At 46.0% G+C, this 16,688-nt stretch overlaps 1 long non-coding RNA gene across 1 annotated transcript in view; it reads left to right on the top strand.

Annotated features, from left to right (window-relative positions):
- LOC140392345 (uncharacterized) overlaps positions 1-15,390 on the top strand; it is a 49,990-nt gene extending 34,600 nt beyond the window's left edge. Inside the window, exon 2 of the long non-coding RNA XR_011935299.1 lies at positions 15,169-15,390. This is a non-coding gene — a long non-coding RNA (uncharacterized lncRNA). The remainder of the gene's footprint in view (positions 1-15,168) is intronic.
- The last annotated feature ends 1,298 nt before the right edge of the window (positions 15,391-16,688 follow it).

Here is a 16,688-nt window from a genome sequence, read left to right as displayed (position 1 = left end):
ACACACATTACACCCCATAAACCCTTGCACACCCGTTAAACCCCATACTCTCTTAAACACACATTACACCCCATAAACCCTTGCACACCCATTATACCCCACACTCTCTTAAACACACATTACACCCCATAAACCCTCGCACACCCGTTTATACCCCATACTCTCTTAAACACACATTACACCCCATTAACCCTCACACACCCATTATACCCCATACTCTCTTAAACACACATTACACCCCATTAACCCTCACACACCCATTGTACCCCATACTCTCTTAAACACACATTACACCCCATTAACCCTCACACACCCATTATACCCCATACTCTCTTAAACACACATTACACCCCATTAACCCTCACACACCCATTATACCCCATACTCTCTTAAACACACATTACACCCCATTAACCCTCACACACCCATTGTACCCCATACTCTGTTAAACACACATTTAACCCCATAAACCCTCGCACACCCATTATACCCCATAGTCTCTTCAATACACATTACACCCAATAAACCCTCGCACACTCATTATACCCCATACTCTCTTAAACACACATTACACCCCATAAACCCTTGCACACCCGTTAAACCCCATACTCTCTTAAACACACATTACACCCCATAAACCCTTGCACACCCATTATACCCCACACTCTCTTAAACACACATTACACCCCATAAACCCTCGCACACCCATTATACCCCATGCTCTGTTAAACACACATTACATCCCATAAACCATCGGACACCCATTATACGCCATACTGTTAAACACACATTACGTCCCATAAACCCTCGCACACCCATTACACCCCATAGTCTCTTAAATACACATTACACCCCATAAACCCTCGCACACCCATTATACCCCATGCTCTCTTAAACAATCATTACACCCCATAAACCCTCACACACACATTATACCCCATACCCTCTTAAACACACATTACACCCCATAAACCCTCACACACACATTATATCCCATACCCTATTAAACACACATTACACCCCATAAACCCTCGCACACCCATTATACCCCATAGTCTCTTCAATACACATTACACCCAATAAACCCTCGCACACTCATTATACCCCATACTCTCTTAAACACACATTACACCCCATAAACCCTTGCACACCCGTTAAACCCCATACTCTCTTAAACACACATTACACCCCATAAACCCTTGCACACCCATTATACCCCACACTCTCTTAAACACACATTACACCTCATAAACCCTCGCACACCCATTATACCCCATGCTCTGTTAAACACACATTACATCCCATAAACCATCGGACACCCATTATACCCCATACTCTCTTAAACACACATTACATCCCATAAACCCTCGCACACCCATTATACCCCATAGTCTCTTAAACACACATTACACCCCATAAACCCTCACACACACATTATACCCCATACTCTCTTAAACACACATTACACCCCATAAACCCTTGCACACTCATTATACCCCATACTCTCTTAAACACACATTACGCCCCATAAACCCTCGCACACTCATTATACCCCATACTCTCTTAAACACACATTACATCCCATAAACCCTCGCACACCCATTACACCCCATACTCTCTTAAAAACACATTACACCACATAAACCCTCGCACACCCGTTATACCCCATACTCTCTTAAACACACATTACATCCCATAAACCCTCGCACACCCATTACACCCCATAGTCTCTTAAACACACATTACACCCCATAAACCCTCGCACACCCATTGTACCCCATACTCTCTTAAACACACATTACACCCCATAAACCCTCGCACACCCGTTATACCCCATACTCTCTTAAACACACATTACACCCCATAAACCCTCGCACACCCATTATACCCCATACTCTCTTAAACACACATTACATCCCATAAACCCTCGCACACCCATTATACCCCATAGTCTCTTAAACACACATTACACCCCATAAACCCTCACACACACATTATACCCCATACTCTCTTAAACACACATTACACCCCATAAACCCTTGCACACTCATTATACCCCATACTCTCTTAAACACACATTACACCCCATAAACCCTTGCACACTCATTATACCCCATACTCTCTTAAACACACATTACATCCCATAAACCCTCGCACACCCATTACACCCCATACTCTCTTAAACACACATTACATCCCATAAACCCTCGCACACCCATTACACCCCATACTCTCTTAAACACACATTACACCCCATAAACCCTCGCACACCCGTTATACCCCATAGTCTCTTAAACACACATTACACCCCATAAACCCTCGCACACCCATTACACCCCATACTCTCTTAAACACACATTACACCCCATAAACCCTCGCACACCCGTTATACCGCATACTCTCTAAAACACACATTACATCCCATAAACCCTCGCACACCCATTATACCCCATACTCTTGTAAACACACATTACACCCCATAAACCCTCACACACTCATTATACCCCATACTCTCGTAAACACACATTACACCCCATAAACCCTCGCACGCCCATTATACCCCATACTCTCTAAAACACACATTACACCCCATAAACCCTCGCACACCCGTTTATACCCCATACTCTCTTAAACACACATTACACCCCATTAACCCTCACACACCCATTATACCCCATACTCTCTTAAACACACATTACACCCCATTAACCCTCACACACCCATTGTACCCCATACTCTCTGAAACACACATTACACCCCATTAACCCTCACACACCCATTATACCCCATACTCTCTTAAACACACATTACACCCCATTAACCCTCACACACCCATTATACCCCATACTCTCTTAAACACACATTACACCCCATTAACCCTCACACACCCATTGTACCCCATACTCTCTAAAACACACATTACACCCCATAAACCCTCGCACACCCGTTTATACCCCATACTCTCTTAAACACACATTACACCCCATTAACCCTCACACACCCATTATACCCCATACTCTCTTAAACACACATTACACCCCATTAACCCTCACACACCCATTGTACCCCATACTCTCTGAAACACACATTACACCCCATTAACCCTCACACACCCATTATACCCTATACTCTCTTAAACACACATTACACCCCATTAACCCTCACACACCCATTATACCCCATACTCTCTTAAACACACATTACACCCCATTAACCCTCACACACCCATTGTACCCCATACTCTGTTAAACACACATTTAACCCCATAAACCCTCGCACACCCATTATACCCCATACTCTCTTAAACACACATTACACCCCATTAACCCTCACACACCCATTATACCCCATACTCTCTTAAACACACATTACACCCCATTAACCCTCACACACCCATTGTACCCCATACTCTCTGAAACACACATTACACCCCATTAACCCTCACACACCCATTATACCCCATACTCTCTTAAACACACATTACACCCCATTAACCCTCACACACCCATTATACCCCATACTCTCTTAAACACACATTACACCCCATTAACCCTCACACACCCATTGTACCCCATACTCTGTTAAACACACATTTAAACCCATAAACCCTCGCACACCCATTATACCCCATAGTCTCTTCAATACACATTACACCCAATAAACCCTCGCACACTCATTATACCCCATACTCTCTTAAACACACATTACACCCCATAAACCCTTGCACACCCGTTAAACCCCATACTCTCTTAAACACACATTACACCCCATAAACCCTTGCACACCCATTATACCCCACACTCTCTTAAACACACATTACACCCCATAAACCCTCGCACACCCGTTTATACCCCATACTCTCTTAAACACACATTACACCCCATTAACCCTCACACACCCATTATACCCCATACTCTCTTAAACACACATTACACCCCATTAACCCTCACACACCCATTGTACCCCATACTCTCTTAAACACACATTACACCCCATTAACCCTCACACACCCATTATACCCCATACTCTCTTAAACACACATTACACCCCATTAACCCTCACACACCCATTATACCCCATACTCTCTTAAACACACATTACACCCCATTAACCCTCACACACCCATTGTACCCCATACTCTGTTAAACACACATTTAACCCCATAAACCCTCGCACACCCATTATACCCCATAGTCTCTTCAATACACATTACACCCAATAAACCCTCGCACACTCATTATACCCCATACTCTCTTAAACACACATTACACCCCATAAACCCTTGCACACCCGTTAAACCCCATACTCTCTTAAACACACATTACACCCCATAAACCCTTGCACACCCATTATACCCCACACTCTCTTAAACACACATTACACCCCATAAACCCTCGCACACCCATTATACCCCATGCTCTGTTAAACACACATTACATCCCATAAACCATCGGACACCCATTATACGCCATACTGTTAAACACACATTACGTCCCATAAACCCTCGCACACCCATTACACCCCATAGTCTCTTAAATACACATTACACCCCATAAACCCTCGCACACCCATTATACCCCATGCTCTCTTAAACAATCATTACACCCCATAAACCCTCACACACACATTATACCCCATACCCTCTTAAACACACATTACACCCCATAAACCCTCACACACACATTATATCCCATACCCTCTTAAACACACATTACACCCCATAAACCCTCGCACACCCATTATACCCCATAGTCTCTTCAATACACATTACACCCAATAAACCCTCGCACACTCATTATACCCCATACTCTCTTAAACACACATTACACCCCATAAACCCTTGCACACCCGTTAAACCCCATACTCTCTTAAACACACATTACACCCCATAAACCCTTGCACACCCATTATACCCCACACTCTCTTAAACACACATTACACCCCATAAACCCTCGCACACCCATTATACCCCATGCTCTGTTAAACACACATTACATCCCATAAACCATCGGACACCCATTATACCCCATACTCTCTTAAACACACATTACATCCCATAAATCCTCGCACACCCATTATACCCCATAGTCTCTTAAACACACATTACACCCCATAAACCCTCACACACACATTATACCCCATACTCTCTTAAACACACATTACACCCCATAAACCCTTGCACACTCATTATACCCCATACTCTCTTAAACACACATTACGCCCCATAAACCCTCGCACACTCATTATACCCCATACTCTCTTAAACACACATTACATCCCATAAACCCTCGCACACCCATTACACCCCATACTCTCTTAAAAACACATTACACCACATAAACCCTCGCACACCCGTTATACCCCATACTCTCTTAAACACACATTACATCCCATAAACCCTCGCACACCCATTACACCCCATAGTCTCTTAAACACACATTACACCCCATAAACCCTCGCACACCCATTGTACCCCATACTCTCTTAAACACACATTACACCCCATAAACCCTCGCACACCCGTTATACCCCATACTCTCTTAAACACACATTACACCCCATAAACCCTCGCACACCCATTATACCCCATACTCTCTTAAACACACATTACATCCCATAAACCCTCGCACACCCATTATACCCCATAGTCTCTTAAACACACATTACACCCCATAAACCCTCACACACACATTATACCCCATACTCTCTTAAACACACATTACACCCCATAAACCCTTGCACACTCATTATACCCCATACTCTCTTAAACACACATTACACCCCATAAACCCTCGCACACTCATTATACCCCATACTCTCTTAAACACACATTACATCCCATAAACCCTCGCACACCCATTACACCCCATACTCTCTTAAACACACATTACATCCCATAAACCCTCGCACACCCATTACACCCCATACTCTCTTAAACACACATTACACCCCATAAACCCTCGCACACCCGTTATACCCCATAGTCTCTTAAACACACATTACACCCCATAAACCCTCGCACACCCATTACACCCCATACTCTCTTAAACACACATTACACCCCATAAACCCTCGCACACCCGTTATACCGCATACTCTCTAAAACACACATTACATCCCATAAACCCTCGCACACCCATTTTCCCCCATACTCTCGTAAACACACATTACACCCCATAAACCCTCACACACTCATTATACCCCATACTCTCGTAAACACACATTACACCCCATAAACCCTCGCACGCCCATTATACCCCATACTCTCTAAAACACACATTACACCCCATAAACCCTCGCACACCCGTTTATACCCCATACTCTCTTAAACACACATTACACCCCATTAACCCTCACACACCCATTATACCCCATACTCTCTTAAACACACATTACACCCCATTAACCCTCACACACCCATTGTACCCCATACTCTCTGAAACACACATTACACCCCATTAACCCTCACACACCCATTATACCCCATACTCTCTTAAACACACATTACACCCCATTAACCCTCACACACCCATTATACCCCATACTCTCTTAAACACACATTACACCCCATTAACCCTCACACACCCATTGTACCCCATACTCTGTTAAACACACATTTAACCCCATAAACCCTCGCACACCCATTATACCCCATAGTCTCTTCAATACACATTACACCCAATAAACCCTCGCACACTCATTATACCCCATACTCTCTTAAACACACATTACACCCCATAAACCCTTGCACACCCGTTAAACCCCATACTCTCTTAAACACACATTACACCCCATAAACCCTTGCACACCCATTATACCCCACACTCTCTTAAACACACATTACACCCCATAAACCCTCGCACACCCATTATACCCCATGCTCTGTTAAACACACATTACATCCCATAAACCATCGGACACCCATTATACCCCATACTCTCTTAAACACACATTACATCCCATAAACCCTCGCACACCCATTATACCCCATAGTCTCTTAAACACACATTACACCCCATAAACCCTCACACACACATTATACCCCATACTCTCTTAAACACACATTACACCCCATAAACCCTTGCACACTCATTATACCCCATACTCTCTTAAACACACATTACGCCCCATAAACCCTCGCACACTCATTATACCCCATACTCTCTAAAACACACATTACATCCCATAAACCCTCGCACACCCATTACACCCCATACTCTCTTAAAAACACATTACACCACATAAACCCTCGCACACCCGTTATACCCCATACTCTCTTAAACACACATTACATCCCATAAACCCTCGCACACCCATTGCACCCCATAGTCTCTTAAACACACATTACACCCCATAAACCCTCGCACACCCATTGTACCCCATACTCTCTTAAACACACATTACACCCCATAAACCCTCGCACACCCGTTATACCCCATACTCTCTTAAACACACATTACACCCCATAAACCCTCGCACACCCATTATACCCCATACTCTCTTAAACACACATTACATCCCATAAACCCTCGCACACCCATTATACCCCATAGTCTCTTAAACACACATTACACCCCATAAACCCTCACACACACATTATACCCCATACTCTCTTAAACACACATTACACCCCATAAACCCTTGCTCACTCATTATACCCCATACTCTCTTAAACACACATTACACCCCATAAACCCTCGCACACTCATTATACCCCATACTCTCTTAAACACACATTACATCCCATAAACCCTCGCACACCCATTACACCCCATACTCTCTTAAACACACATTACATCCCATAAACCCTCGCACACCCATTACACCCCATACTCTCTTAAACACACATTACACCCCATAAACCCTCGCACACCCGTTATACCCCATAGTCTCTTAAACACACATTACACCCCATAAACCCTCGCACACCCATTACACCCCATACTCTCTTAAACACACATTACACCCCATAAACCCTCGCACACCCGTTATACCGCATACTCTCTAAAACACACATTACATCCCATAAACCCTCGCACACCCATTATACCCCATACTCTCGTAAACACACATTACACCCCATAAACCCTCACACACTCATTATACCCCATACTCTCGTAAACACACATTACACCCCATAAACCCTCGCACGCACATTATACCCCATACTCTCTAAAACACACATTACACCCCATAAACCCTCGCACACCCGTTTATACCCCATACTCTCTTAAACACACATTACACCCCATTAACCCTCACACACCCATTATACCCCATACTCTCTTAAACACACATTACACCCCATTAACCCTCACACACCCATTGTACCCCATACTCTCTGAAACACACATTACACCCCATTAACCCTCACACACCCATTATACCCCATACTCTCTTAAACACACATTACACCCCATTAACCCTCACACACCCATTATACCCCATACTCTCTTAAACACACATTACACCCCATTAACCCTCACACACCCATTGTACCCCATACTCTGTTAAACACACATTTAACCCCATAAACCCTCGCACACCCATTATACCCCATAGTCTCTTCAATACACATTACACCCAATAAACCCTCGCACACTCATTATACCCCATACTCTCTTAAACACACATTACACCCCATAAACCCTTGCACACCCGTTAAACCCCATACTCTCTTAAACACACATTACACCCCATAAACCCTTGCACACCCATTATACCCCACACTCTCTTAAACACACATTACACCCCATAAACCCTCGCACACCCATTATACCCCATGCTCTGTTAAACACACATTACATCCCATAAACCATCGGACACCCATTATACGCCATACTGTTAAACACACATTACGTCCCATAAACCCTCGCACACCCATTACACCCCATAGTCTCTTAAATACACATTACACCCCATAAACCCTCGCACACCCATTATACCCCATGGTCTCTTAAACAATCATTACACCCCATAAACCCTCACACACACATTATACCCCATACCCTCTTAAACACACATTACACCCCATAAACCCTCACACACACATTATATCCCATACCCTCTTAAACACACATTACACCCCATAAACCCTCGCACACCCATTATATCCCATAGTCTCTTCAATACACATTACACCCAATAAACCCTCGCACACTCATTATACCCCATACTCTCTTAAACACACATTACACCCCATAAACCCTTGCACACCCATTATACCCCACACTCTCTTAAACACACATTACACCCCATAAACCCTCGCACACCCATTATACCCCATGCTCTGTTAAACACACATTACATCCCATAAACCATCGGACACCCATTATACGCCATACTGTTAAACACACATTACGTCCCATAAACCCTCGCACACCCATTACACCCCATAGTCTCTTAAATACACATTACACCCCATAAACCCTCGCACACCCATTATACCCCATGCTCTCTTAAACAATCATTACACCCCATAAACCCTCACACACACATTATACCCCATACCCTCTTAAACACACATTACACCCCATAAACCCTCACACACACATTATATCCCATACCCTCTTAAACACACATTACACCCCATAAACCCTCGCACACCCATTATACCCCATAGTCTCTTCAATACACATTACACCCAATAAACCCTCGCACACTCATTATACCCCATACTCTCTTAAACACACATTACACCCCATAAACCCTTGCACACCCGTTAAACCCCATACTCTCTTAAACACACATTACACCCCATAAACCCTTGCACACCCATTATACCCCACACTCTCTTAAACACACATTACACCCCATAAACCCTCGCACACCCATTATACCCCATGCTCTGTTAAACACACATTACATCCCATAAACCATCGGACACCCATTATACCCCATACTCTCTTAAACACACATTACATCCCATAAACCCTCGCACACCCATTATACCCCATAGTCTCTTAAACACACATTACACCCCATAAACCCTCACACACACATTATACCCCATACTCTCTTAAACACACATTACACCCCATAAACCCTTGCACACTCATTATACCCCATACTCTCTTAAACACACATTACGCCCCATAAACCCTCGCACACTCATTATACCCCATACTCTCTTAAACACACATTACATCCCATAAACCCTCGCACACCCATTACACCCCATACTCTCTTAAAAACACATTACACCACATAAACCCTCGCACACCCGTTATACCCCATACTCTCTTAAACACACATTACATCCCATAAACCCTCGCACACCCATTACACCCCATAGTCTCTTAAACACACATTACACCCCATAAACCCTCGCACACCCATTGTACCCCATACTCTCTTAAACACACATTACACCCCATAAACCCTCGCACACCCGTTATACCCCATACTCTCTTAAACACACATTACACCCCATAAACCCTCGCACACCCATTATACCCCATACTCTCTTAAACACACATTACATCCCATAAACCCTCGCACACCCATTATACCCCATAGTCTCTTAAACACACATTACACCCCATAAACCCTCACACACACATTATACCCCATACTCTCTTAAACACACATTACACCCCATAAACCCTTGCACACTCATTATACCCCATACTCTCTTAAACACACATTACACCCCATAAACCCTCGCACACTCATTATACCCCATACTCTCTTAAACACACATTACATCCCATAAACCCTCGCACACCCATTACACCCCATACTCTCTTAAACACACATTACATCCCATAAACCCTCGCACACCCATTACACCCCATACTCTCTTAAACACACATTACACCCCATAAACCCTCGCACACCCGTTATACCCCATAGTCTCTTAAACACACATTACACCCCATAAACCCTCGCACACCCATTACACCCCATACTCTCTTAAACACACATTACACCCCATAAACCCTCGCACACCCGTTATACCGCATACTCTCTAAAACACACATTACATCCCATAAACCCTCGCACACCCATTATACCCCATACTCTCGTAAACACACATTACACCCCATAAACCCTCACACACTCATTATACCCCATACTCTCGTAAACACACATTACACCCCATAAACCCTCGCACGCCCATTATACCCCATACTCTCTAAAACACACATTACACCCCATAAACCCTCGCACACCCGTTTATACCCCATACTCTCTTAAACACACATTACACCCCATTAACCCTCACACACCCATTATACCCCATACTCTCTTAAACACACATTACACCCCATTAACCCTCACACACCCATTGTACCCCATACTCTCTGAAACACACATTACACCCCATTAACCCTCACACACCCATTATACCCCATACTCTCTTAAACACACATTACACCCCATTAACCCTCACACACCCATTATACCCCATACTCTCTTAAACACACATTACACCCCATTAACCCTCACACACCCATTGTACCCCATACTCTGTTAAACACACATTTAACCCCATAAACTCTCGCACACCCATTATACCCCATAGTCTCTTCAATACACATTACACCCAATAAACCCTCGCACACTCATTATACCCCATACTCTCTTAAACACACATTACACCCCATAAACCCTTGCACACCCGTTAAACCCCATACTCTCTTAAACACACATTACACCCCATAAACCCTTGCACACCCATTATACCCCACACTCTCTTAAACACACATTACATCCCATAAACCATCGGACACCCATTATACGCCATACTGTTAAACACACATTACGTCCCATAAACCCTCGCACACCCATTACACCCCATAGTCTCTTAAATACACATTACACCCCATAAACCCTCGCACACCCATTATACCCCATGCTCTCTTAAACAATCATTACACCCCATAAACCCTCACACACACATTATACCCCATACCCTCTTAAACACACATTACACCCCATAAACCCTCACACACACATTATATCCCATACCCTCTTAAACACACATTACACCCCATAAACCCTTGCACACCCATTATACCCCACACTCTCTTAAACACACATTACACCCCATAAACCCTCGCACACCCATTATACCCCATGCTCTGTTAAACACACATTACATCCCATAAACCATCGGACACCCATTATACCCCATACTCTCTTAAACACACATTACATCCCATAAACCCTCGCACACCCATTATACCCCATAGTCTCTTAAACACACATTACACCCCATAAACCCTCACACACACATTATACCCCATACTCTCTTAAACACACATTACACCCCATAAACCCTTACACACTCATTATACCCCATACTCTCTTAAACACACATTACGCCCCATAAACCCTCGCACACTCATTATACCCCATACTCTCTTAAACACACATTACATCCCATAAACCCTCGCACACCCATTACACCCCATACTCTCTTAAACACACATTACATCCCATAAACCCTCGCACACCCATTACACCCCATACTCTCTTAAACACACATTACACCCCATAAACCCTCGCACACCCGTTATACCCCACACTCTCTTAAACACACATTACACCCCATAAACCTCGCACACCCATTATACCCCATACTCTCTTAAACACACATTACACCCCATAAACCCTCGCACACCCATTACACCCCATACTCTCTTAAACACACATTACACCCCATAAACCCTCGCACACCCGTTATACCCCATACTCTCTAAAACACACATTACATCCCATAAACCCTCGCACACCCATTATACCCCATACTCTCGTAAACACACATTACACCCCATAAACCCTCACACACTCATTATACCCCATACTCTCGTAAACACACATTACACCCCATAAACCCTCACACACTCATTATACCCCATACTCTCTTAAACACACATTACACCCCATAAACCCTCGCACGCCCATTATACCCCATACTCTCTGAAACACACATTACACCCCATAAACCCTCGCACACCCGTTTATACCCCATACTCTCTTAAACACACATTACACCCCATAAACCCTCGCACACCCATTATACCCCATGCTCTGTTAAACACACATTACATCCCATAAACCATCGGACACCCATTATACGCCATACTGTTAAACACACATTACGTCCCATAAACCCTCGCACACCCATTACACCCCATAGTCTCTTAAATACACATTACACCCCATAAACCCTCGCACACCCATTATACCCCATGCTCTCTTAAACAATCATTACACCCCATAAACCCTCACACACACATTATACCCCATACCCTCTTAAACGCACATTACACCCCATAAACCCTCACACACACATTATATCCCATACCCTCTTAAACACACATTACACCACATAAACCCTCGCACGCCCATTATACCCCATACTGTCTTGAACACACATTACACCCCATAAACCCTCGCACGCCCATTATACCCCATACTCTCTTGAACACACATTACACCCCATTAACCCTCACACACCCATTATACCCCATACCCTCTTAAATACACATTACACCCCATAAACCCTCGCACACCCATTATACCCCATGCTCTCTTAAACAATCATTACACCCCATAAACCCTCGCACGCCCATTATACCCCATACTCTCTTAAACACACATTACACCCCATAAACCCTCGCACGCCCATTATACCCCATACTCTCTTAAATACACATTACACCCCATAAACCCTCACACACACATTATATCCCATACCCTCTTAAACACACATTACACCCCATAAACCCTCGCACGCCCATTATACCCCATACTCTCGTAAACACACATTACACCCCATAAACCCTCGCACGCCCATTATACCCCATACTCTCTTGAACACACATTACACCCCATAAACCCTCGCACACTCATTATACCCCATACTCTCTTAAACACACATTACACCCCATAAACCCTCGCACGCCCATTATACCCCATAGTCTCTTAAACACACATTACACCCCATAAACCCTCGCACGCCCATTATACCCCATACTCTCTTGAACACACATTACACCCCATAAACCCTCGCACGCCCATTATACCCCATACTCTCTTGAACACACATTACACCCCATAAACCCTCGCACACCCATTATACCCCATAGTCTCTTAAACACACATTACATCCCATAAACCCTTCGGGAACGGCCCGGTCGAGTTTCGCAGGCCGGAGAATCGCCGGAGACACCCAAAGTGGTGATTCTCCGGCACCCCCGCTATTCTCAGGCCCGGATGGGCCGAGCGGCCAGGTCAAAACGGTGGGTTCCCCCCGGCGCCGTCCACACCTGGTCGCTGCAGTCGTGTGCGGTGCGTTAGCGCTGGGGGGGGGGGCGGCCTGTAGGGGGGCGAGGGGGATCCTGCACCGGGCTTCACCTGGAATGTGGGGTGGCCCTCGATCGGTGCCCACCGATCGTCGGGCCATCCTCTCTGAAGGAGCACCTCCTTCCTTCTGCGGCCCCGCAAGATTGTCTCCCATCTTCTTGCGGGGCGGATTTAGAGAGGACGACAACCACGCATGCGCGGGTGACGCCCGTTATGCGGCGCCGGCCGCGTCATCTCTGCGGCGCCGCTTTTACGCGGGCGACAAGGCCTGGCGCGTGTAGATGACGCGGCCCCGATACTGGCCCATTGTCAGGGCGTGAATCGGTCGGGACCGGGGCCGTTCCGCGCCGTCGTGAACCTCGACGGCGTTCACGGCGGCGCGGCCACTTCGGCGTGGGAGTGGAGAATCCCGCCCAGGGTGCCCCAACTCTGCGGGTGCCTTCAGAGTGAGTGCCCCCACCCGAGATAAAGAAACGTCTTGTTTCTCCCCCTACCCGCACCCACTTGTGTTAACATTGGCGCTGGGGGGGAAAAGGCCACTTAAAGGCCTTAATAGGTGAAGCGGCGTGTTTCGCGCTGAGGCCCTGCCCGCCCAAGCATGAAATTGCATCTCGGTCGGGATGGGTGGGACCCCAGGGGGAATCCTGTCCATTCAATTTTACACTCCCCAGGCCGCTTCACAGCCCGCCTTGGGGGGGGGGTGCGTAAAATTCTGCCTCAACTTATGTGCTTCCTGATTTTCACCACTTCCCGATTGGCAGTCTCAGCCCTAAACTGTGGAATTCCCCCTCCATTTGTCCCTTCTCCAGTAAAAGAGCTGCTTAAATCTGACCCACCCTTGTTTATTTGCAGATTCAAAGGCTGGACCGAACAACACAAGCACTGAAAGTGTTAAATGATTCGGCTAAAGATGATCGTTCCTTTGCAGCCGGTGCCTCCCTGGGTCACTGGGAAAAATAATGTCGTGCTGGAAAGCCTGTGGACACCTTCCCTCTCAGAGTTTGTCTGTCACAGTCGAGGAGCTGTTTATGTATTCATAAGAAGTGTGGAGGATAAATGAATGGGTTCATTACAGCTTAAAGTGTTACTAATGCTGTGTACCTGACACACTGCACCTCCGAAAATCTAATGTGACACAGTGGAGTATGAAAAATGATTGCTCAGCACAGCCGAGCAAAGCCAGGAGCAGCCAATGGAACCCATCAGCTCCTCATGCTGCATTCACTAGACCCAATATTTACAATTCTTTCGCTATTATGTCGTACCAGGCCCTCATAGCATGCTGTCACGACCTTAATATTAGCTGAAAATTGAGCTTCTGCAGCCTAAGAGCAATTGGAGAATGTGAGTAGAATCACTTTCCTCTTAAACTATTCACTCTTTGAGACAAAATGGATTAACTCTGCAAGTTCAATACGATCGACGGACCCCCCCCCCCTTCACCCCCTCAACCAAACAGTGCCATTCATGTTGGAATGCGAGTGTTCAGGAAATTCGACAAAGGTGCTGACTCTCACTGGGGTTCAGCTCCCCATCCTCTCCCTGAAGGTGCTGACTCTCACTGGGGTTCAGCTCCCCCTCCTCTCCTGAAGGTGCTGACTCTCACTGGGGTTCAGCTCCCCCTCCTCTCCTGAAGGTGCTGACTCGCACTGGGGTTCAGCATCCCCTCCTCTCCCTGAAGTTGCTGACTCTCACTGGGGTTCAGCTCCCCCTCCTCTCCCTGAAGGTGCTGACTCTCACTGGGGTTCTGCTCCCCCTCCTCTTCTGAAGGTGCTGACTCTCACTGGGGTTCAGCACCCCCTCCTCTCCTGAAGGTGCTGATTCTCACTGGGGTTCAGCTCCCCCTCCTCTGCTGAAGGTGCTGACTCTCACTGGGGTTCAGCCCACCCTCCTCTCCTGAAGGTGCTGACTCTCACTGGGGTTCAGCATCCCCTCCTCTCCCTGAAGGTGCTGACTCTCACTGGGGTTCATCTCCCCTCCTCTCCCTGAAGGTGCTGACTTTCACTGGGGTTCAGCTCCCCCTACTCCCCTGAAGGTGCTGACTCTCACTGGGGTTCAGCTCCACTTCCTCTTCTGAAGGTGCTGACTCTCACTGGGGTCCAGCTCCCCTCCTCTCCTGAAGGTGCTGACTCTCACTGGGGTTCAGCTCCCCCTCCTCTCCTGAAGGTGCTGACTCTCACTGGGGTTCAGCATCCCCTCCTCTCCCTGAAGGTGCTGACTCTCACTGGGGTTCAGCTCCCCCTCCTCTCACTGAAGGTGCTGACTCTCGCTGGGGTTCAGCTCCCCCTCCTCTCCCGATGGTGCTGACTCTCACTGGGGTTCAGCATCCCCTCCTCTCCCTGAAGGTGCTGACTCTCACTGGGGTTCAGCTC

The sequence above is a fragment of the Scyliorhinus torazame genome, chromosome 16 (assembly GCF_047496885.1).
Source record: "Scyliorhinus torazame isolate Kashiwa2021f chromosome 16, sScyTor2.1, whole genome shotgun sequence".
NCBI lineage: Eukaryota > Metazoa > Chordata > Chondrichthyes > Carcharhiniformes > Scyliorhinidae > Scyliorhinus > Scyliorhinus torazame.
Note: the sequence above shows the minus strand (reverse complement) of the source record. Positions and strands in the feature narration are given on the sequence as shown.